The following is a 22405-nucleotide window of genomic DNA, read 5'->3' as shown; positions in this document are numbered from 1 at the left end:
GTGTGTGTGCGCGTTTGGAAAACAAACCCTGCAAAACCTTGAGCTCTGTCAGAAACCGGTGTACCTACCGCAGGAGATAGTATCCCCACAACATTTCTGAAATACTTGAAATCTGCTCTCATGAAATTTTCAGGCCAATGAGACTTGAAGAAATTCAGATGGACATGAGAGAATAGTAAATAATAATAACACCATTTAGTATTTATCTATTAGTTTGCATGTTCAAAACACTTTACAGTCATTAGCTAATTAATCCTTACAACACACTGCGAGGCAGATAGGTAAGTATTAGAATTCAGATTTAACAGATGGGCAAGACTTAAAGAGAGAAACACCTTGCAAATGGGAAAGCCAAAACAAGGAAATTAATTTTTTTGCCCATAATTACCCAGCGAGACAGTGGCAGGGCAAATTAGATTTTAGGACCTTCTGTCTCGTAGTCCTGTACTCATTCTACCAGACCACACTGGAGATCCAACACTGAATCTCTTATTCACTTATAAATGTTATTCATTTATTTAGAAAATTTCACTTATCCAGGTAGGGAGTAGAAACAATACTGTGTGACTTAGGTAACCTGTCATATGCCACAAATAATTAACAATCATGAGCCAAAGCAATAACATATATCCCCAAAATTATTCATGCACTGTATTCAGTAAATATTTGAGCATGACAAACATATTCACGAAAAAATATCAGAATTTCGTGAATGATTCACCAGCCAAAATGGGGTTTAAGGGCTCAGTCTTTCCAACACACTTGGATAACGTTACTCACATACACATTACAGTATTGTTTAGGTTTGCTTCCTGGATTGTTTCTGGACAATTCTAATTATGTTTCTTGAGCTATCTCTCACAGCTCTTTGGAAACAACTGCCTGGTTCTTGTAGTCACATGCGTCCATTGGCCACTGTCCTCACTCAGCAGTCTCCTTCCAAGTTCTTCAGTCCAGCTTGCATCTGCAAGTCTTGACTTTTCCCTTCAGCCTCTGCTTGCCTCTGCTCCATCATCTGCTCAAATCTCCTTTGAAACTCAGCCATAGTTTCCACCTGTGTCTTCAAGCCTTGGATCTTCTCTTCCATCAGCTCTATCAAGCGGCACTTCATAAATATGAATCTCTTTTCAGGTCGCTGCTCTAGGATCATGTACATCCTGCAGCTTCCACATCTGGTCATCTTCATTGTCTCTTCCACGGCTTCATCCACAACCCCTGCTGCCTCTGCCTGTTATAGCTTTTCCACTAAATTCCTGTCAAGGGGGAAGAAAAGACCCAAACAAACACCAAAACAAACCCAGAACACCTCACCCCCACCCCCACAACACTCCCAAATTCCTCCCACTAGTTGAACATCCCAAAGCCCTCCTTATAGCACCACTGCCTGAGCATCTGTTGATCATCATAATCTTGTCTCATCTTTGCTCTCCTCCTCTAGGGACAGGTATAATTCCACTGAAGATCAGCTGAGCCCCCATTTCTTTAAGCATCTTCCTCAGCCTGGTGCAGCCTTCCTTGATGCATCCCAATGACAATCTATCCATATAATTTCTTCCCATGTGAAGGACAATTAGTGGATTCTTGCCTGCTCCTAGTAGGATCCTTTTCAGCCTCAGGTCCATATCTCTTATCTTAGGTCCTGGCAGACAGCACACCCTTCTGTTCTCTGGATCAACTCTGGTGACAGGCCTGTCTGTTTTTCTTAGTAGGGAGTCCCCAATCATGTAGACCTGTCTCTTCCTGGTTTTGGTGCAATTCTCTCGTCTTTACCCTTCTGTTCTTTCAATACAGTGAGTGAGACAAGTAGACCTGCCCTCCTTCCCCAAACCCTTTGCTTAATAACTAACGTAGATTCAGCTTGGAGTTTGTTTCTGTAATGCTTATCCCAGTAGGCAGAAAATGAAACCCCAACAATTACTTATATCTGGCAAAGCAAGGAAAAGCCAAGTTTTCTTTCACAAGATGCAGGGGGAAAGGACAATAATTCTGTGTGTTGGTTGGAGAGAGACTTTCCAAAAAAAAAAGAAATGGAACAGTCAGTGTGCATGTGTGTAAGAAATACAAAGGGGAAATGCATCCTAAACACATTCTATTTAGAGGAGGATTAAGGTGAAAGGAGAAAACAAATAACCCCTAAATAAGTTTCGCCTCAATATCAGTTGTTTCTAAAGAGCTGTGAGAGAGAGAGCTCAAGAGACATAATTAGGATTGTCTGTGGCAGTGCCCTCAAAATATTGCTCAGACACATTCTTAAGACCAACACTACTTCGTTTAGAAATATACCCAGGAAGCAAATTTAAACAATACTGTAATTTTTTTAACATCATCTTTCATACAAACTGCTATATATAGCAGATCATTTAACATATGCAATAATACAGTTACAAAGGTAAATGCAACTTGCGTACTAGCTATTGGAATACCTAGTACCTGTTTAGTACAGACCGTCTTTGAAGGGTGGCTAATTCTCTGTATTTCTATTACAGCCATCATGTTTGTCTAGGAGTGCCATTGTAATTAGGCAGTCCCTGAGACTGTAAACAACTCCAAAGAAGTGCCACCCTCTGGGGTGGTGGTGTGTATATATTGATTTGGAGCAGTAGCTGAGGCCCAAGGAGACAAATAAAGGGCTTTTGATATAATTCAACAAACAAACATGACCTTTTGTTCAAAGAGAGGCCAAACCCGATGAAAGGGTTGGAAAGTCAAGTACCTACTGGAGTCCCCACAGGACTTCTGAGTGACTTCTGGTGCATTTAGTGTGTGTTTAGACCTTTTTATGTTTTCTCTGCTTTGGTATTGCTGTGTGGTCACGTGTATTCACCAGCATTTCCTGGCCATAGCCCTTGGAGAGGAAGCAAACACAGGGACTAGACGTTGGTCCTGCCTCCCTTATGTGCTTGAAGACTTTTTGTAGACTTCTAGGTGTTCTGCCCAGGTATCCGAAAATATGGCCACATCGTCAAGGTAGGCGACTGCATATTCTCCTAATCCCGCTAGGAGATCATCTACAAGTCTCTGGAAGGTGGCGGGTGCATTCCACAGCCCAAAAGGGAGTACATTAAATTCATACAGCCCGACATGTGTGGTGAAGGCTGGCCTTTCCTTGGCGGATTCATCTAGTGGTACCTACCAATACACCTTGGTTAAGTCCAAGGTAGAGATGAACTGGGCCCATCACAGTTTCTCTAATAGTTCATCTATGCGTGGCATTGGATAGTTGTCTGGGCGAGTTACAGCATTTAGCTTATGGTAGTCCATGCAAAAACGTATCTCTCCATCTGGTTTGGGAACTAGCACCACTGGAGATGCCCGTGCACTGCCAGAGGGGCGGATTACACCCATCTATAGCATATCTGGATCTCCCATTCTATAGCAGTTTTAGGTTAAGGAGACACCCGGTAAGGTTGGACTTTAATTGGGTTAGCATTAGCTGTGTCAATGGAGTGGTATGCTAGACTCTTGGTCAGAACTGCTGGGGAGAATCACAGTGAATCAACAGGCAGAGGGTTGTGTTTCTTGCCCAGATAGAGGTGACTACTAAAGGCCTGAGACCAGAGAGCGCATTCCTCAAGCAGACCCTGGAGGGGGGCAAAGGTAAAGTTACCCCAAAATTTAATAGAAGTTGAATAGAGACCTGCTGAATGGATCAGATTTAAGTCATGTACTTCCAAACATGGGCAACCTGCCAACCTGCTCTATGGGTATTTCCCTTATTGCTAACAAATCAGAAACCTTGTTTGGGTAGAGGTAAGTTTTGCACATACTGGTTATAATAGGGGTTGTCAATTTAATGTTTTAAATATAATGTTAAAATGTGCATAATCAAATGTTTATTGTGTTTCTTTCTTCTTTCAAAATAGTATTTCTCATGAAAGAAAAAAATATGTTTTATTTCCCAGGCTGATGAACCATATTTTTGATCTGACACATCCAGTTGTACTAGTAATATTATGTTCTGCTATGTCAATAAACTAATGAAACATGACTGGAATAACCAGACACAGAAATGAAATAGTAGGTAACAAAATGTAACAAAACAGGGTTTGCTGAAGAGGAAAAAAAAAAAAAGCACAAGCCCTTTTTTTAAATTTTGCTTTTGCTTGTTATTTCTTATTTTAAACTGACTTCATTTGTTTTGAAAAATGCTATCACCAGAATCTGGGTCGGCTTTGCATCCATGACCTAGACTCTATCACTTTGTAATTGACAGGCAGCGGCTGCTGCTAATGCTACACACTGAGAAAGCACTATTCATCTGTGGATCCCAATGCACTTTACAAATATTAACCTTCACAATAGTCCTGAATATAAATATATTACAATTTATAGATGGGTAAACTGAGGTACAGAGGGACTAATTGTGCCTCTATGGCACTTGCCTGTGTTCAGGATGATGCAGAGATCTCATAAAAGGATTATGTAGGCTGTGATATACAGGCGGTCAGGCCAGATGATCTGGTGGTCCCTTCTGGCCTTAACTCTATGACTGTATGTCTCAGGGGTTGAATCCCTTAATATGTTCAGGCTTTCTGTGTACCAGTATGGAGGGGGTGGGCTACAGTGCTATGAGGTTGCTCAAAAAGAGCAATTCCTGCACGTCCCTGAATACAGTGACTGCAACTATAACTGGCCAGATTGTGACTAGCCCTTGTAACCTCTTTCCTCTATGCACCCTGCAAGGGCTCATCACTTTCTGGCCAGGAGAGTTGAAGTTATGCACCTTGGCCCTCATGGGCAGTGGAGGAACATAAGTGGCTGTCAGGTTGGGGATGTGTGACCAAAGGTGGTGTAAAGGTCATTTGAGCACTCTGATTCTGATGGAACCCTACATGTAGGGCTGAGCTTCCTGCGCCATATCAGGGGCAAGTAACTCCATCTGCAGACAACCTCCATGGTTGACAATCCAGCCAAGTGCTGGTGTAGCACAGGATTATTTTAGCCATGTCCCCTTAACTTTACTACTTCCCCTCTTCCCCGCTGCATTGCTAGTAGGGAGAAAGCTAGTGTGAAACCCACTAGAGCTGTGTTACCCCACTGGCAGATTACTCTTACAGTGAATGATTCTCCCTGGGGCTTGTTAGAGACAGATTCTGCCTGCTGTGTGGCACAAAAGCACTGCAAGGCAGAATCTGGCCCTATGTTTTCTTTGTAAACTTTGAATCTGTACTTGCCTATGAGACAAATTATTGTTGGAGAGAAAACAAGCCTCCAAATAGGTGTTGTTGTTTTTTTAAATATAGACTTCAGCTGGCTTAAACCCAGCCCAGAACTTTACTTCTCCTCTTGAATCTAAGTGATTTTTCTCTCTTCTAATTTGTTATTAGGTTGGAAGATGGTTTCATAAATTGAGGTCAGGGCCAATCAGATGCACAAGTACATTCTAACTTCAGTAGTTGATTTATTGATATCATTTCACAATGGGGGATCTTTTCTGTATATTCTAAGAGAGAGTTATTTACCTATGAAAGATTGGATGGTAAATCTCAAGTTTTCCTTTAGCCATTTGTCTTAAGGAATCTAAATGTTGTGAGAGGTTTATTTGTGGCTTGGCTTTTTTTCTCCCTGGTACTACACGATATTCTCTCACCTGCTCAACCTCTGTGTATTAAATGGCTCTTTGTTTCTCTCCCTGAGATATTACATTCTGCTTGTAGGCAGAAACATCCATTTCTTCCACTAAAAAATGTGGTAGGATGGTAATTATCTCTCCAGTCTACTGGCAGAAATTGTGAAGGGATATTGTTCATTTTTATAACTCATATAACGTAAGGCCTTTCCAGACTTTAGGCAGGGCTATACAGTCTGAATCCTGCCTCATAGTAAAATTCCAGCATGAATAATTACATTCTGCCCACCCAACTTCTCACTCAAGTTTCAGTTGGGTAAAGCACCATTGAGTTAAATTTGTGTTTGATTCTCTGGGCTGCTCATTCCCTTCCCTCCCCTTCCCCTTTCTTACCATTTAGCTGATCGTCTCCTGACTAAAGCTGTCTTGAAAAAATCATGGAATAAATATGCCATTTGCTGCCATCACATTGTTCTCTCTGCTTGTGTGTTAGACACCTTTCCCACCCTATGTCTGTCTTGTCTATTTAGTCTGTAAGCTTCTTGAGGTAGAGACCATCTACTATTCTGTGTTTGTGCCGTGCCTAGCACAATGGAGCTCCATTCTGGTTTGGCCCTTAGGCACTGCTGTAATAAACATAATTATTTTATTGTTAATAATGAAAGAAGTGTGATCTCAAAGTTGAGTATATGCTATCGCTTGTTGCCAGAAGTTTGTTTGATGACTTTGTCACTGAACTTTAATTAAGGACTTTGCTGATGACTCATTTACAAAGTGTGTATGACACAAATGCTTGCAACATCACACATTGTGATTCTGTATCACTGACTCAGCAGCACTAGATACAAAGTCTACAGATCCATTCTCACATACTAGCTTCCAGCTCCTTACCAGGTTTATGAGTTTCCGAAAATACATTAATTTGTACAACTTAACACCACTTTAATTTTGTGGCACTTCTGCTAAGCATCAGGCAAATCACAACTTTGCCTGAGTACTGTAAAAACTAATCCCTTACTCCTAGTATGGTTCAAAACAAATTAATGTGTATATGAAAAAAAGAAATCCATGACATGATTACCAAAACAACATGCTTTATTATGAAATACATACACAACATCCTGCATGACCTTTTTCAAATATGTTTTTTCATCCTCCACAATGGCTGAATGCAACAAACAAAAAATCATCAAAAGAGGTATGAATAATCTATTTTATGGTTTTGGCTGCTACAGGATTGCATTCTGAGTCTGTACTAGCAATATGCCTGAAAGTCATCATAAGAGATATACAGATAATCAAACACTTGCATATGTATATATTCCTCAAATTCCTATCACCTATGTGGAAGCAATCTGTCTTGATTTGTTGAAATTAAACACAGCATAAGTACCTGTTTAGAATTCTTGTAGCTATAACCAATAAAGTTATTTCATTATTATGAGCCAGACCATGGTCTTTCCAGTGAGCATGCAGAGGGAAGTATGAGGCTGTAAAGTGACCCACTGTTCCCTGCATAGGCTACCCACATCCCATGTACAGTAGAACCCCCATTTTATGAATTAATTCAGGATTGAGGAGTTCCTAAAATTAAGATGTTCCTAAAATTGAATATCTCTAAGTGACAGTAGGCACAGTGCAGAATTTATAGTATGGTGCACTGCATCACTTTCTTCTTGTCTGCCTAACTAATGCAAAGCAATCTGCAATGCACTGAAGGCATTGCACTGTGAAGGAATGTCAAGTTGTTCTTCATCCACATCACTTTTGTTATGTGATTTTATTTTTTTTTTCCTTCTGGAAAAACAGTTTGTATAACTGATCATTTGTAAGATTGGTGTTTGTAAAATCGAGATTCTACTGTCGGTGCAAAAATAAACAGTTTGTAACTCAACCCTTCTGCAAATTTACCCTGTAAATATGTTACATTATTTACCTTCCAGACTGGCATGAAATAACATGATTATGCCCTGAGGAAATTCCTGGGTTTGCTTCCAGCTGGTATTGTCTCCAATTTAAACAATCACTTTGAGGTTGCTGGCATTAGTGCTGGCATAGCAGTTGTATGTAATTGTTGTGAAACACATGTGGATATTTGGCACCTTGCCCCGAAGTTATTCAAATCTGTTAGTAATTAAATGCTATGCTGCAATTTGGTATTCTGCTCTTCAATAAACAGAAGCCATTCTGTAATACAGATGTATAGTTCGTCACACTTTGTCTTGGCTGGTTTTGTTTATAATATTTTTAACAACACGACATGAAAAAGTGTTAAATATGATGAGACAAAAACAACGAGGAGTCCTTGTGGCACCTTAGAGACTAACAAATTTATTTGGGCATAAGTTTTGTGGGCTAGAACCCACTTAATTAGATGCATGGAGTGGAAAATACTCACTCCTTCTTGTCAACTGTGTGTAATGGGCCACTCTCTTACCACTTCAAAAGTTATTTTTCCTCCCTTGGTATTTGATTTAATTGATTTATCTCATTAGACTGACCTAACACTTGGTAAAGCAACCCACATCCTTTCAAGTATTTATACCTGATCCTGTATCCTTTACTTCATACATCTGATGAAGTGGGTTCTAGCCAACAAAAGCTTATGCCCAAATAAATTTGTTAGTCTCTAAGGTGCCACAAGGACTCCTCGTTGTTTTTGTTTTTGTGGGGGAGGGGTTTTGCTGATACAGACTAACACTGAAACCTAATTGAGTAATGTCTGTTGTAAAAGTGTTCGTAAGCTCTTTTAGCCTTTTTACCTGATTTGGCTACTCTGTTCTTGTCTGGCCACTTCAGAGACTTTGTTTTCCAAAGTTGTAACAGTAGTTTTGAGTTGTCTTCCCATCAGGAGTTGTTCTGGACTATATCCAGTAGCCACTATGGGTGTTGATCTGAAACTCAGAAGAGCAAGGAATGAATCTTTCAGCTGTAGGATTTTCTTGGCTGTCTGTACAGCTCTCAGCCTCTATATTTGCTTGTGAGTAATGTGAACTCTTAATAATATGATCAAAATCACATTTCATTCAGAATAACTTAAATTCTGCTGCAGTGAATTGTGCTCCATCACTAGTTGTTCTGGAATACTGAAGTGAGCAAAAGTGCACTTCAGTTTCTCGATAACACGGTGACATGTTACATTTTTCAAGTATATTGCTTCCATATACCTGGAAAAATAATCCACTATAACCAGGCAGAGATGTCCTCTGAATTCGTATAAATCTGCAGCTAGTCTCTTCCAAATTCTCTCTGGCAGGGTTATTTGTACACTGTATGGTTGTTTCTCAAGTTGAGTTCTACTGGATCTCCTTTCAAAAGTCCAATATCATCAAATGTCCCATTGAGTTCTTCTACTTTTCTCACTAGGCGCATGCTGGCTGCCACACTGTAGCTGAGAAGGCTGTTGGATTATGGTCCTTTGATCACATACACTCTGAATGCATAGCTTCTGTCTTTGTAAGTTGTTTCCATGGTGAACTGGCCCATGCAATTCAGAATACCTCCAGGGCTAGTCAGAGCTGTGTCAGGTGACTTCAGCTTTTGGAGGGATTGAAAGTGATAATAAGTTCCTTCATAGGGCTTGTCTTCACTATGGGGGTAAATTGACCTAAATTATGCTACTCCAGCTTTGTTATTCACGTAGCTGGAGTTGATGTCGTTTAGGTCAGCTTACCCCGGTGTCTTCACTGTGCTGTGTCGATGGGAGATGCTGTCTGGTCAACTTCCCTTACCCTTCTCGAAGAGCTGGAGCACTGGGGTCAACCGGAGAGCGCTCTGCTGTCGATTTAGTGGGTCTTCACTAGACTCACTAAACCAATCCCTGCTGCATCCATCTCCCCATAGTGAAGAACAGCCCTGAGATGACAGTAATGTCAGATCCTGAGTCAATTCTAAAGTCATTCATCAAAATTCAAAATCAGGAGAATATTTGCTACCAAAACCCCTCTTTGTTTGTTTGTTTGTTTGTTTGTTTGAGTCAATCAAATAGTTTTCTTTTGATTTGTCTTCTTTACAAAAAAAAAACATAAAAAAATGTTTCTCATTCAAATTAGCTTACATTTAAACACAAAATGTCATTTAGAACCAGAAAACCAGATTTTTTTTCTTTAAAATGTCAAACCAAAGCATTTTGACAATTGCAAAACTTTTTTTTCTCCACACCGTTTTGAGTTGGGAAATTCCTTGAGCCAGCCCTGTTTTGCAAATAATTAACATTTCAACCAATTGGCATTTTTTGATGAAAAATGATCAGTCCAAAATTTCTCAATCATCCATAAAACTCCTTCTCATTCAGTTTTTCTATACAAGTTAATGAAAAAACAAGTCATCCTTACTGTAGTCAGGTAGTGTGGTTGATGACTTGTCAGCTCCATCTGACTGAAGGCCTGATTCCTTTGCTCATATTAACATATCCCTGACTCACACTGCCTTCAGGAGCAAGGAGAATTCTGTCACAGGCATCCTTGCTTTGCAAACGATAGATTCCTTTTCTGAGCAGTAGAATAATAAAAGTCAAGTTAATTAACAGTGGAAAAAAATACATTGGATCTAAAAGTGCTAATTGGAGTATATGACTAAAAAGATGGTCTTGCTAGTGTTAGAATCTGCCTTGCTTGAGAATGTTGCTGTATAAAGGGTTATGTGTGAAAACCTATGTGACACCTCCTGAATGTCTCCCAAAACTAGAAGCATAGATGAAAAGAGAACCAAAGATGATATATAGTAATTCATGCATGCATGGAAAGAAGCAGCAACTAATGGAAGGCACAGTACGGGCCATATGCAAGAAACAACTGACTGGCACAAAAAGATCTACCCTCTTTTTGGATGCTGACAGCATTTGCCTTGTATTTCCATAGCAGGAAGCAAATCTTACTCCTGTCTTCAGGGCTGGAATGTGGGCCTTGTATGGACCTGATGAGCAAGGCAGGAGTGGGTGGTATAGGACATGCACACTCCTTTGCTGCACAGTGCTCAGCAATCACAGGAGGCCTGGCAATGTACAAGAAGTGAGTGGGAGGAAGTCAGGGAATCTGTTGCTTCACAGACCCTCCTTCCTGGGGAAGGAGCTGCAGGAGGACACAATGAACCTCCACCAATCTTGAGGGTATAACTACAATGCTCAGCCCTGGAGTCCTGTCGAGATTCCAAACACTTCCTAAGTTCATGGGTGTCTGGATGTGAAGCTAGGTTTGAATCCATCTCCCTATGGAGTGGGAAATGATGGCTACTTTCTTACCAATGTACTTCAAGATGAGAATGGATTTTCAGGTGCTTTCTAAAGGGCTGCATGCACGCTTGCGGTGGGCATACTCACGTGTACACCAACAAAAGTGTGCATGCTACATTTTTCCCCATGACTTATTTTGCAAATTAAACTTTGTCACCTAAATGTTCATGGATAATAAAAGGGGTGGCAAGTGCCATCAAAGTGAATTTGCAGCTTTGATTCAAATAATATTTGTGACTATCAAGTCTCCTCTAACAATTATTTGCAGTTCCTTTTGCTCCTTCATTGCCTGTCTTACTCTGTTTCATGTATTTTTTCTTTCTTGTAATATTGTCCCTTTCTTTCTCCCTATGGCGTCTTTCCATTCCCTCATCGGAGGTTACCATAGAAATATTCAGTCACAAATTTCAGCACAGAAATTCAGAGACTACAGATATAAAATGACCACTTGGCATAACCACTTGGCATAAGTCACACAGCAAATTGTACATTTGGATTATTATTAATAACGTCATATTTTACAAGACTCTAGGCATAATTGCATATGTGTGCTTTTTAATGTTTTGCTTTTAGTTTGTACTCTACTATTTGCATTAACAGAACTGGCGATAAATACCCTGATTTGAAGCATATCAGCCTGGCAAGCCTTTTTTTTTTTTTTTTTTTTAATCTTCTGCCGACAGTATTCCTTTTAAGAAGGTAAGAAAATACAAACTTGGCACGCTCAAAAACAAGAAGAGAAACAAAGCTAAGTATGCTATGCATGGTATATGCTTGAATGTGACACATAAAACTCATGGACTGTATGTTAGTAATTGTGATGGGCAAGCCACAAAAGTTCTGCTCAGATAAGCAACCTATAATTTGTGTGGTTAGCCAGATTTACCCAATGTCTCATTTAGAATAAGGATAGAAAGCTGGCAACAATACATGTTGTGAAATTTCTGCTCCAGTTGGATTTAGAAACACTGGAAAACGTTTGAGTCTGCAGCTGGAAATATACCCGGTCAAATTATTTGTTGCAAACAAATTTGTTTCAAATTTAGCCCCTTTTTCAGTTCACAAATAGCTTGTGAATTCACCTGGATTTATGCAAAATATCCATTACTCATAAGTAGCACCTGAATAGTTTGAATAATTATCAGCCTATGAGTTGTTTGCTTATTATCTGCTCTGAGTATTTATTATTCCTTTTTTGCAGTGTGTAACTGATCACCCAAGTCACACAGCATTGTTTCTGCTCCCTCATTAGAGTCTTGAAACTTTTCAAAACTAGAGAATAATGAAAACATCATAGCAAATAGAATATGAAAATTATATTTCTACGTGAAAATATGAGCAAATCAGATGGTTATGTTTTTAAAAAATATTCAGCAAATTCTAATCAGAAAAGAATGTGAGAATACTTTTTGAATCATGTTTTTTTTTTTCATGGACGAAGTATTTTAACCTTAAATGTATGGCGGAATTTTAATTTTGGCTGAAGATGTCACATGCCTCATCAGATACAGTTTGATACATGAGAACAAAGCCTTTGCAGAAGTTCTTGGGTTTTTCATACCAGAACCATGAGATATTTTATGTATTGTTACCCACATTTTGCTGGGGAGGAAGTGGCAAGAAAATAAGGAGAGATTAAGGTCTAAATGTTTGCAATGAGAGCTAAGCAGGAAACAGTTTTCCTATCCCACAATAATACACACACAAAATTCACAAAATTTTCAAGATTTCAAATTTTCATCCCAATTCAGCTATATATTTTTGAAAATTTGAAATCTTGAAAATTTTGTGAATTTTGTGTGTGTGTATATATATATATATAATATATAATTGTGGAACAGGAAAACTGTCAAAATTTTCCCCATCAGCCCTAGTCATAAGTATCCACCAACTTTAGATACTTCCGTTTTTGAGTGGTGAAGGTGTTTCGGTATGGAAACCCAAGAACAGAAGCCCCCCAAATCAAAGGTCATTTAAAAAGTTTTGTTTTTAAATGATTTAACCTCAACTCAAGGTTACACACTAAATTAGTGGTATTAGAATTCATAAGACATCCTCCCCCAGCCTCTTGTTCCATCCATCGTCTTTCCATGTCACTCTCTATATAGGAAATGTGCTTTCTGAGTTTATCCCACAAGGCTGCATTCAAATTCTTCCTTATGGCTCCTCTCTGGGCTTGAAAGTAATTCACTCATATACAGGGGGAATTTGAATGAGGAGGTGATAGTGGCCTTGTGGACAAGTTCAGGACATGTGGTAGTAACATAGGATAGTTCATATCACAGTTTATAAAAAGCAAGGAAACACCTTTGTGTTGTTAGACTTTGTGTTATCAGTCCATGGCCAATCATCATGAAGCACCACCCCCCCCTTTTTTTTATTGCTGTTCCCTTTTCCTTTACCCTCTATTTCTCTTTCTGTTTTGTCTTACTTTTTAGACAGAAAACTTTTTGGAGCAGTTTACTGTGATACTTGTGACTGTCCTGCATCTAGCACATTGACGGTGCTGCATGATACAAATAATGGACAATGGTGCTGCCTCTTTTATCTCTTAGGCGTTCTATTCAACCTACATAACCAGAATGGAGTACCTGACTCCACCTAGTTCACTGCATACCTATCTTACCACAGATGTCAGATATACTCCACTGAGCATTTTCCTTGATTAATCTAGACACACTAACTTTCCTACAGTGGATATAAGAGAAGGATATCAATCAGAGGGGAAAGAGCTTGATTTGAGAATGACTCAAAGTTTTGAGGTATAAGTTTGCCTGATTGTCTTCAGGAATTATGGCTCAATAAGATGAGACTAAGCAGGAAGGGCGGATAATTTAGGATTCTTTTTTTTTATTAGTTCTGTCCAGTCAAGCCACAGAATGCAGTGAGTCCTCCAACAGGCCCCTCAGCTGTGGCATATCCTACCACTGAAGAATGGGGTGTGTTCGTGTCTCATTTCTTTTAGGGTTTATAGAGTGCAGCGCAAACAGACCTCTTTGTAAAGGCCTTTCCCATAAGAGACTTAAATGTGGCTGGTGTGACTTTACTTTTGCCAAGGTACTGTCCTCCAAAAGTTCTTTTAACTGGGTGGCACATTGCAGGACACGAGTTGGGTATGTGGGGCTATTCTATTAAGTCATTTCTGATGTCAGGTTCTTGAACTATGTAGTGATGCAGAGATAGTTTTGCTGAGTCCTGACATTTATTCTAAAGAGGCTATAAAAGCTGTTGGACCATTTTTCTATGACAGAGGGTAGACAGATGAGGTCATGCAGGGGAAAAACTTAGGAAGATCTAAGCTTGAGGAGAGAGCTTAGGCCAGTGTTTGCTTTTTGTTGTTATTTAAGTTAAAAATAAAGACAAGCCCCAGAAGGGGTAAGTTTGGACTATATCCTATCTATATATATATTAGAGATCATGCATAGAGAACTACATCCATAACACTTAACCAAGAAAAGAGAGGAGAAAATGGTCTGTTATGATGATAGGCACATTTGAAATGTACAGATAAGTATGTGAAGGAAATACCCAACAATTTATGGGAAATTAAAATTAAAACCTGTGCCCTTGCCCAAATACTTAGTCATGCCAGAACATTACTGCAACACAAGGCCATCTCAGCACTAGGGAGAGCTTCTTTCTCCATAAAACATAGCTTATGCCACCTCATCATTTTAATTTCTCTGCAGAGACCTAGTCTCACTGTTAATCAGAATGTGCTCTCTCAGCTAACTGATTTTCATAGAGTCATAGAATCATAGAATGTCAGGGTTGGAAGGGACCTCAGGAGGTCATCTAGTCCAACCCCCTGCTCAAAGCAGGACCAATCCCAATTTTCTGGAGCATTAAGATGACATTTCTCCTAGTTTGTCTCAAAAAGCAGCAGTACCATTGAAAGGCATTCACCTGGGAATATCATTTAGAGTTGTGAGTGTTCTATGACTTTATTTCACAAGGGATCTATGTAAGCATAAGTAAGCTCTGGGAAGTATCTTGGGATTTATAAATTCAGGAAGATTATAGACTCTATTGGTAGATGCACTGGCATTCATCACAAGTACATAAATTCAACCTTTACGCATTGTTAGAAAATAGTGAGTGACTAAGCCTATTTTCGTTTATAAATATTTACTGTATTATTCACTGGATAATTGGGTAGGATGAGATGGAGAGATAGGGATGATTATCATCAATATACCAAAGACCCTGTAACCCACATTTCCTTACGTGGAGGAGGTTGGAATGGGGGACACATAGACCCTGGCATGGGGGGAATAGAGAAAAAGAAGATTATGGAGGGAGAGGGGGAATGGAAAGGTACACTGAGCACCTGACAGGGAGGGGAGAATGTTATGGTGGAAATGGGATGTACAAACACCCTGGCATGAGGGAGCATGTGGTGTATTTCAGGGACTCCCTGAAATAGAAGGATTTGGGATGGTGACACACAAACAGCTTGTGGTGGAGAATGGAGGGATGCATGGAGCCCTTGTATGTGCAATGAGCTTAGCCTACAGAAGCAACAAACCACGCAGCCTTCTAGTACTTAATAAAGGTACATCATTAGCAAGACAATTGTTGTCAAAGATAATTTCTTGAGCAGATGCCTTATGATTGCTTCCTTAAAAGAAGCTAGCAGCTAGAACTAATTGGTCTTATTGATGGTCTTCACCAACAAAGAATAACATGGGTCTAAGTCAGAGGTTGCAACCCACAGCGCTCCCAGGTCCTGCAGAATTTTAGTAAGTGACTGTCATGGTTCAGGGTGCACTGTACCTTTTACCCCACCCCCACCCCCACAGTATTGCCACAGGCCCTGCACCTGTACTTCTCTCAGAGTGAAATCCTGCAATTCATCCCCACTCTGAGAGGAGGTTCCCAGCTCACAGAACGCATTTACCAAAAGATTTTATTGGGTTTTGGCCCCTGCTATGAACTTCCCTTTGGGGGCCTGTCGTCAGCATGAAAATGCAGTGACACCGAACAGCCACCTTAACACAAAGGATTATTTATTTATCCATAGGAGCATAAAAATAGGGTGGAAAGGGGTTAAAACAACAATAGACCTATATGCACATTATCTTACCTAAACTAATCCTTCCTTCTGTCTGTCCTGGGATCCCTTAACTTGGTTGGTCAAGTTCATGCTTCTCACCAGGGGGATTGGAGGCAAACTTCCAGTAGTGTATTCACTGTGTTATCTGTTAAGTACTGGCAACTGAGTTAGACATTTCCTGGCTCCCACAGGGGTGAGGAGAGCAATAGCAGGAATTAACTCTTGGTGTTCCATGGCACAAGTCCCACCATCATCTCAAACTAATAGAAATACTCACAATATTAATAAAAAAACAATGCAAATATCTCCCGTATACTACATGGTGACTTTCATGGAAACTCAAGCAGAGAAAACCTAGTGTTGGTCCCTTTGGGAGTACATTCTATTTCCTCAGAGGGCATTAGCTCACTTCAGATCTGATTGATTTGCTTTGAGCAGGGGGTTGGACTAGATGACCTCCTGGGGGTCTCTTCCAACCCTAATCTTCTATGATTCTATCTGCAGAGAAACACAAATATTCCATACATCAAGGAAAGTTAGACTACGTGACTGAGTGGGGAAAGCCCAAATTAAACAAACCACAACAGGACTTGAGACTTTGCAGAGCTTTTATGGAAGCAAAACAACTTTTCTTCCTCTCCAGCAGAGCCATGGCATAAGATTTCAGAAAGTGGTTTGATTTGGCTTTGACCTGCTATCAGCACTCTAGATATTTTCCCCCTTACTTCATCCATTACAGGTCATCTTTAAATTATAGGATGCTGTCAGAGTAGAAGGAGTTTATGGGCATCTATACAAATGATTGAGAATAAAAGATCAATCTAATGGAAAAGGGCTACAAACTGGTGAAGATAATCATGTCAGACATTAAACTGAGCTTCACCTTGCAACATGTGCTTTTATCATGCTTTATCGGACAATATAGATAAGGCTAAGAGAATTATAGTAATCATTTTATTTTTCTATTGTCCTGCTTCCCTGGAGTCCATTATCTTACTGTTCAGGCAGGATGGGTATTTTATGGCCAGTGTCTGACTTTAACATTGCTTTATTTGATTACCTTTTTGGATAATAAGCTACAAAGGCTGTATATATATCCCTAGATTCATTTTTAAGTAAGCCTTTTAGGATCTAAACAGACCGTGCACTTTCTTTGTGTGACTTTTTCCCAAATGACACTTTCAGATGTCTCAGTACTAAGCCAAAGATAAAATAGAAAGAGATGGAGAAGAAAATGAAATATATATGATATATATAACTTTTAACTCTTATTGTTATTTTAGTATTTTGTGCATTTCACTGAGGAATTTACCAGCATCTACTTCATGTTTCTTACAACTATTTTTTATTGCCATTGCAGTGTAACAAATTTGAGAGTTTTCAAAACATCAGTCCAATGGATAATTTCCACACAGAAGTGGGATCTAACAGTAAGTGTAAGCCTATGGTAATTATTGAAGAAATTCAGAGTGAGGAAGAAAAACACTTTTTCAGTTGTAATAATATGTTAATAAGTAATAATAATATATAATACATCTTGACTACATCCATTTTTTAAAAAAAATCACATAAGAATGTCTGATAAAGGGTTGTGTTTTTTCTCTTAACCACTAAAACCTATTGATTTTAAAGCTCAGCTAGCAACAGATTATCTTGTTTAAGTCCTTTGCCATACACCCCAACCCCACTCACCTAAAAGGAAGATCGGATGTCAGGAGAAATAAAATACATGCACTATTTTTATGCTAGGAAGAGGTTAGTTTAACTCTTTATTCACAAAAATCATGATTTAAAATGAATGAATATTATGCTCATTAGAATCTGGCTATTAACCACACATATAGGGGTTTAAATCTCTTCTGACATGATCTCTTGAAATCATTTTGGGTTGATTTCTTTCACAAAAAGCATCTTGGAACATGTGCAACACAAGCAACAACCACGAAAAAAAATAAAAATGGCCCAACCAGTGGGCTTTAATTCAGAAAGGAAGAGAAAGCTCCAGGGATGGGCAGGTAGTTAACTCTGTAGGCTCATGTAATATTTAGCCCCTCCCTCATGCTGATACCTGCCCAATAGGAACTCATTTTTCTTTTGAATGTACAATAGGCAGTATGTCTCAACAGGTATAGATTTACAATGGTAGTATTGTGTGCAAATTTAAATTGATCTCAACTGGAATGTGCAGTGCAATATTTTTACTGTGCACTTGCAAGAGGTTTATGCTTTAAATGTTTATGCTTTGAATGGTTTGAAAACAGACTAAATAAGAAAGCATATTTTAAACACTTCACTGTGTGCGCAACTCTTGAAACGGATCCCAGTTTAGTAGTGTTTTATACACAACCATGTCATCCCCTGCCAAGGGGGAAACAAAACAAGGGAGGGGAAAAAACTCAGACTTTTTTTAAAACCCCATTTCCCACAGATCAATCTGCTGCAGATTGAGGGTTTGTTTCCCTATGAAATGGATAGCAGTTCAGCCTGAGGAACTGGAGGAAGAGGTGGTTGTGGGAAAATGATCTTGAGTCATTGAAGCATTCCAGCAGCAGAAGGCCAAGCAGAGGGACTCTGTTTCAGGTAGATACCTCTTCATCTCATTCCTTATGGCACAGAGTGTTGGAGGAAACGTAGGTATGGATGCTATTGCTAATAGTGCTGGGTGATGGGGAGTTTCATCTCACCCAAAAGCAGAAACTTTTATAGCATACTAATAAAGCTCTGGTTTCAGAGTAACAGCCGTGCTAGTCTGTATTCGCAAAAAGAAAAGGAGTACTTGTGCACCTTAGAGACTAACCAATTTATTTGAGCGTAAGCTTTATGTATGAAGTGGGCTGTAGCTCACGAAAGCTTATGCTCAAAAAATTGGTTAGTCTCTAAGGTGCCACAAGTCCTCCTTTCCTTTGTAATAAAGCACTGTTGTTGCTGCTTTATGCTGAACCTTATGCAGTCTGAATGTAGTCATGAACAGCAATTGGACAGGTTACTTCTCTTCCTTAACCAGAACTGATTTGTCATTCATTAAGCCACAAACTTGAAGCTGTTTTCATTGTAAGTGCTCAGTCAAGGATAATTCAGGGTTCGATGGTGGCCTTGAAAGAGGTTACATATGGATGGCAGCAGCACATGAAATGGTTTTGTTTCTTTCTAGACACATATATAGAAACTTCATTATCTGCATGTCTTGTTTCCTAATAAACTAAAAGGGTAGGTTTTGAAATTCCCTGAGCTAATCTGATTGAGCTAATCTTGACTTCACTCATCAATGTGTTTTGGAGTGTTAGCAATAATTAGTAGAGTTTTACTGTCATAGAAACTTTGAGTCATAGTGCTGCCACCATTCATATCAGCATTAACTGATGAATACAAAACGGGAAATGACTGCTTAGGAAGGAGTACTACAGAGAGGGATCTGGGGTCATACTGGATCACAAGCTAAATATGAGTCGACAGTGTAACACTATTGCAAAAAAAGCAAACATCATCAGCTGGATGTATTAGCAGGATTGTTGTAAGCAAGACACGAGAAGTAATTCTTCCGCTCTACTCCACGCTGATTAGGCCTCAACTGGAGTATTGTGACCAGTTCTGGGTGCCACATTTGAGGAAAGAGGTGGAGAAATTGGAGAAAATCCAGGGAAGAGCAACAAAAATGATTAAAAGTCTAGAAAACGTGACCTCTGAGGGAAGATTGAAAAAACTGGGTTTGTTTAGTCTGGAGAAGAGAAGACTGAGAGGGGACATGATAACAGTTTTGAAGTACAAAAAGGTTGTTACAGGAGGAAGGAAGAAAAATATTCTCCTTAACCTCTGAGGACAGGACAAAAAACAATTGGCTTAAATTGCAGCAAGTGCTGTTTAGGTTGGACATTAAGAAAAACTTCCTGTCAGGGTGGTTAAGCACTGGAATAAATTGTCCAGGAAGGTTGTGGAATCTCCATCATTGCAGATTTTAAAGAGCAGATTAGACAAACACGTATAGGGATGGCCTAGATAATACATAGTCCTGCCATGAGTGCAGGGGACTGGACTAGATGACCTCTTGAAGTCCCGTCCAGTCCTACAATTATATGATTTCTTGGCAGTGTGCTGTCTTGTTGTAGCTGTGTTGGTCCCAGGATATTAGAGAAACCAGGTGGATGAAGTAATATCTTTCACTGGACCTACTGCTGTTGGTGAAAGAGACAAGCTTTCAAATTTACCACAGAGCTCTTCTTTGGGTCAGGGAAAGGTACTCAGAGTGTCATAGGTAACTATAAGGTGGAACAAATTGTTTAGCATAAGGTGTTAACACATTGCAAGAGATCATTCAAGATGAAGTGGGCAGTTGATAGTCTCAGACATGATGATGATGATTATTATTATTATTTGTATTTTGTATTAATTAAGGATATGGGCCCCCATTGGTCTAGGCGCACACACATAAAAACAGATTCAGGACTGCATATGTAAGTGAGAATAAGTTATTCTCTGATCCCCTAGCAGTCAGCCATCCAGGTCAAAGCTAAGGCACTGTGCTGTTGCTGCCCCTGCCCCTGTTTCTGTCTCTGTTCTGTGACTGAGAATCAGGAGATCTATGTTCTGTTCCTGCCTCTGCCACATACTTCCTTGGTGATCTTGAGCAACTCACTACTCCTATGTCTATAGCTCCCAAGCTCTATGTCTGAGCTTGGGGTGCGATTCCACTGGAGGAGACATACCCATGCTAGCTCTCATTGAGCTAGCATGGTAAAAATAGAATGTTGCTGTGGTAGCACGAGCTGCCAGAAAGCCTTGCTGCCCTGAATACGTGGACGTCTGAGGCCCTAGGCATTTATGCAGGGTGGCTAGCCCATCTCACTGCTACGAATATATTATTTTTAGCATGCTAGCTCGTTGGGAGGTAGCATGAGTACATCTCCTTGGGATGAGAATCACCTACCCAGCACAAAGAGTAGACATGCCATGTGCATGTCAGTCCCCATCTCTAAAATTTGTGGGGATGAGCTCATTAATGTGTCTAGAGCACTCATGCTACACTGAGGGTGTAGGATGGAGAGAGAGCAAAGGAAAGCCTGTAAATAAATACACTTGGAGTAAAGTCTAATTGAATGTGAGTATGATGCCAGCATCTTCATGAGATACAGTATGATTTTCAGTAATGTTGACCCTACCTGTCCTCCAGCAGCTCTCCCACAATGCCCTTTGCTGACCGCTCTGGTCGCCATTCTGAACTCCACAGCCCAAGGGTTATGGAGACCAGCAGCCCCCTGCTTCCCTTTGAGACACTGTGAATTTTTGAAATTCCTTTTCCTGATTCCCAGCTTGGTGAGTACACTGAACAGCTCTCCATTGTTGAGTGCCAGCTGCACGCACCAGATGTGCTCCTGGGCCTGTGGGAGAAGAGGCTGTGCAGGCACAGAGCTGATCCAGCTGTAGCAACATCAACATCTATGAGCCGAGTGCTCATGGGATACAGAAGAAGGGGTACAACAGGGACCAGCAGCAGTGCCACATGAAAGCCAAGGAACTAAGGCAGGCATATGTGACAGCCCTTACTCATGGTTGGTTGCTAGGGGAGCACTGCCTAGTAGTCAGGGCTTAGGCCTCTGACATGCAGGGGGGTTGTTGGTAGGAGAGCCCAGACCCCCTCGCTCCACCGGGCTCCAACTCAGGGCCCTCTGAGTGCTATCAATGATCTGTGAGCCAGGGTTGCTTAAGGCTGTCCTCCCTGGCCCATTTCCTATCACCCTCCCCTGCGATTGTCCCAGGGTTGCTGACTGGGTTAAGGTGGTGTAAGGGTTGTCTGCTCTCCACAAGGCATCTCCTAGTGGCTACGTGTAGCGACGTCATTCTTCTTCCCTCTCAGGTGGCACTTGCCTCCTCTTGTGGTATGGCCCAGCCACTTGGGCCAGCTCAGTGCTAGGGCTTTCCCCTGCTGGGGTAGTCCAAACAAAAAAATAAATAAAGAGGATCAATCAAGTCCAGAGTTTGTCTGAAAGGGGAATGCTTCCGTCTCAGGCTGTCTCTGCAGCAGGCCTTCCCTTCCCTTCCCTTCCCTCAGGGAGGGACCTTAGGGCAGTCACTGAGGGAGAGAGTCTGTCTTCCTTCACCTCGTCTCTCCTGGAGCTACTGGTAGGTCTTCCACAAAATGAGCTGCTCCCCTGCCTTTTAACTCCTCCTCCAATTGGTGCATTTGCTACAGATATGGCAGGGTGGGGCTGACTGAATCCAGAGCAGTTCCTTAACCGCTTGTTGCTCAGTGTGGGGTTTGTACACCCCATCACAGCATACCAGAAGGCCAAGGAGGCCAACAATCTATCTGGTGCTGAGCTGCAGACATGCCACTTTTACAAAGAGCTGTATGCCATCCGCGGCAGAGACCTCCCCCATCCCAACACTCTATGGATGCCTCAGAGGAGCCTGAGTCACAAGCTGCTGCCATGACAGTGAGTAGGAGGAGTTGGTGGATGAGAAAGAGGAGGAGGAGTATGGGGGACAGGTGACCGGGGGATCCAGCTGCACAGCGAGCCAGGACCTGTTTTTGACTCCGCCACAGTCAAGCCAGTTC

Source organism: Eretmochelys imbricata, chromosome 1 (assembly GCF_965152235.1).
Source record: "Eretmochelys imbricata isolate rEreImb1 chromosome 1, rEreImb1.hap1, whole genome shotgun sequence".
Taxonomy (NCBI): Eukaryota; Metazoa; Chordata; order Testudines; family Cheloniidae; genus Eretmochelys; species Eretmochelys imbricata.
This window is presented reverse-complemented; position numbering follows the sequence as displayed.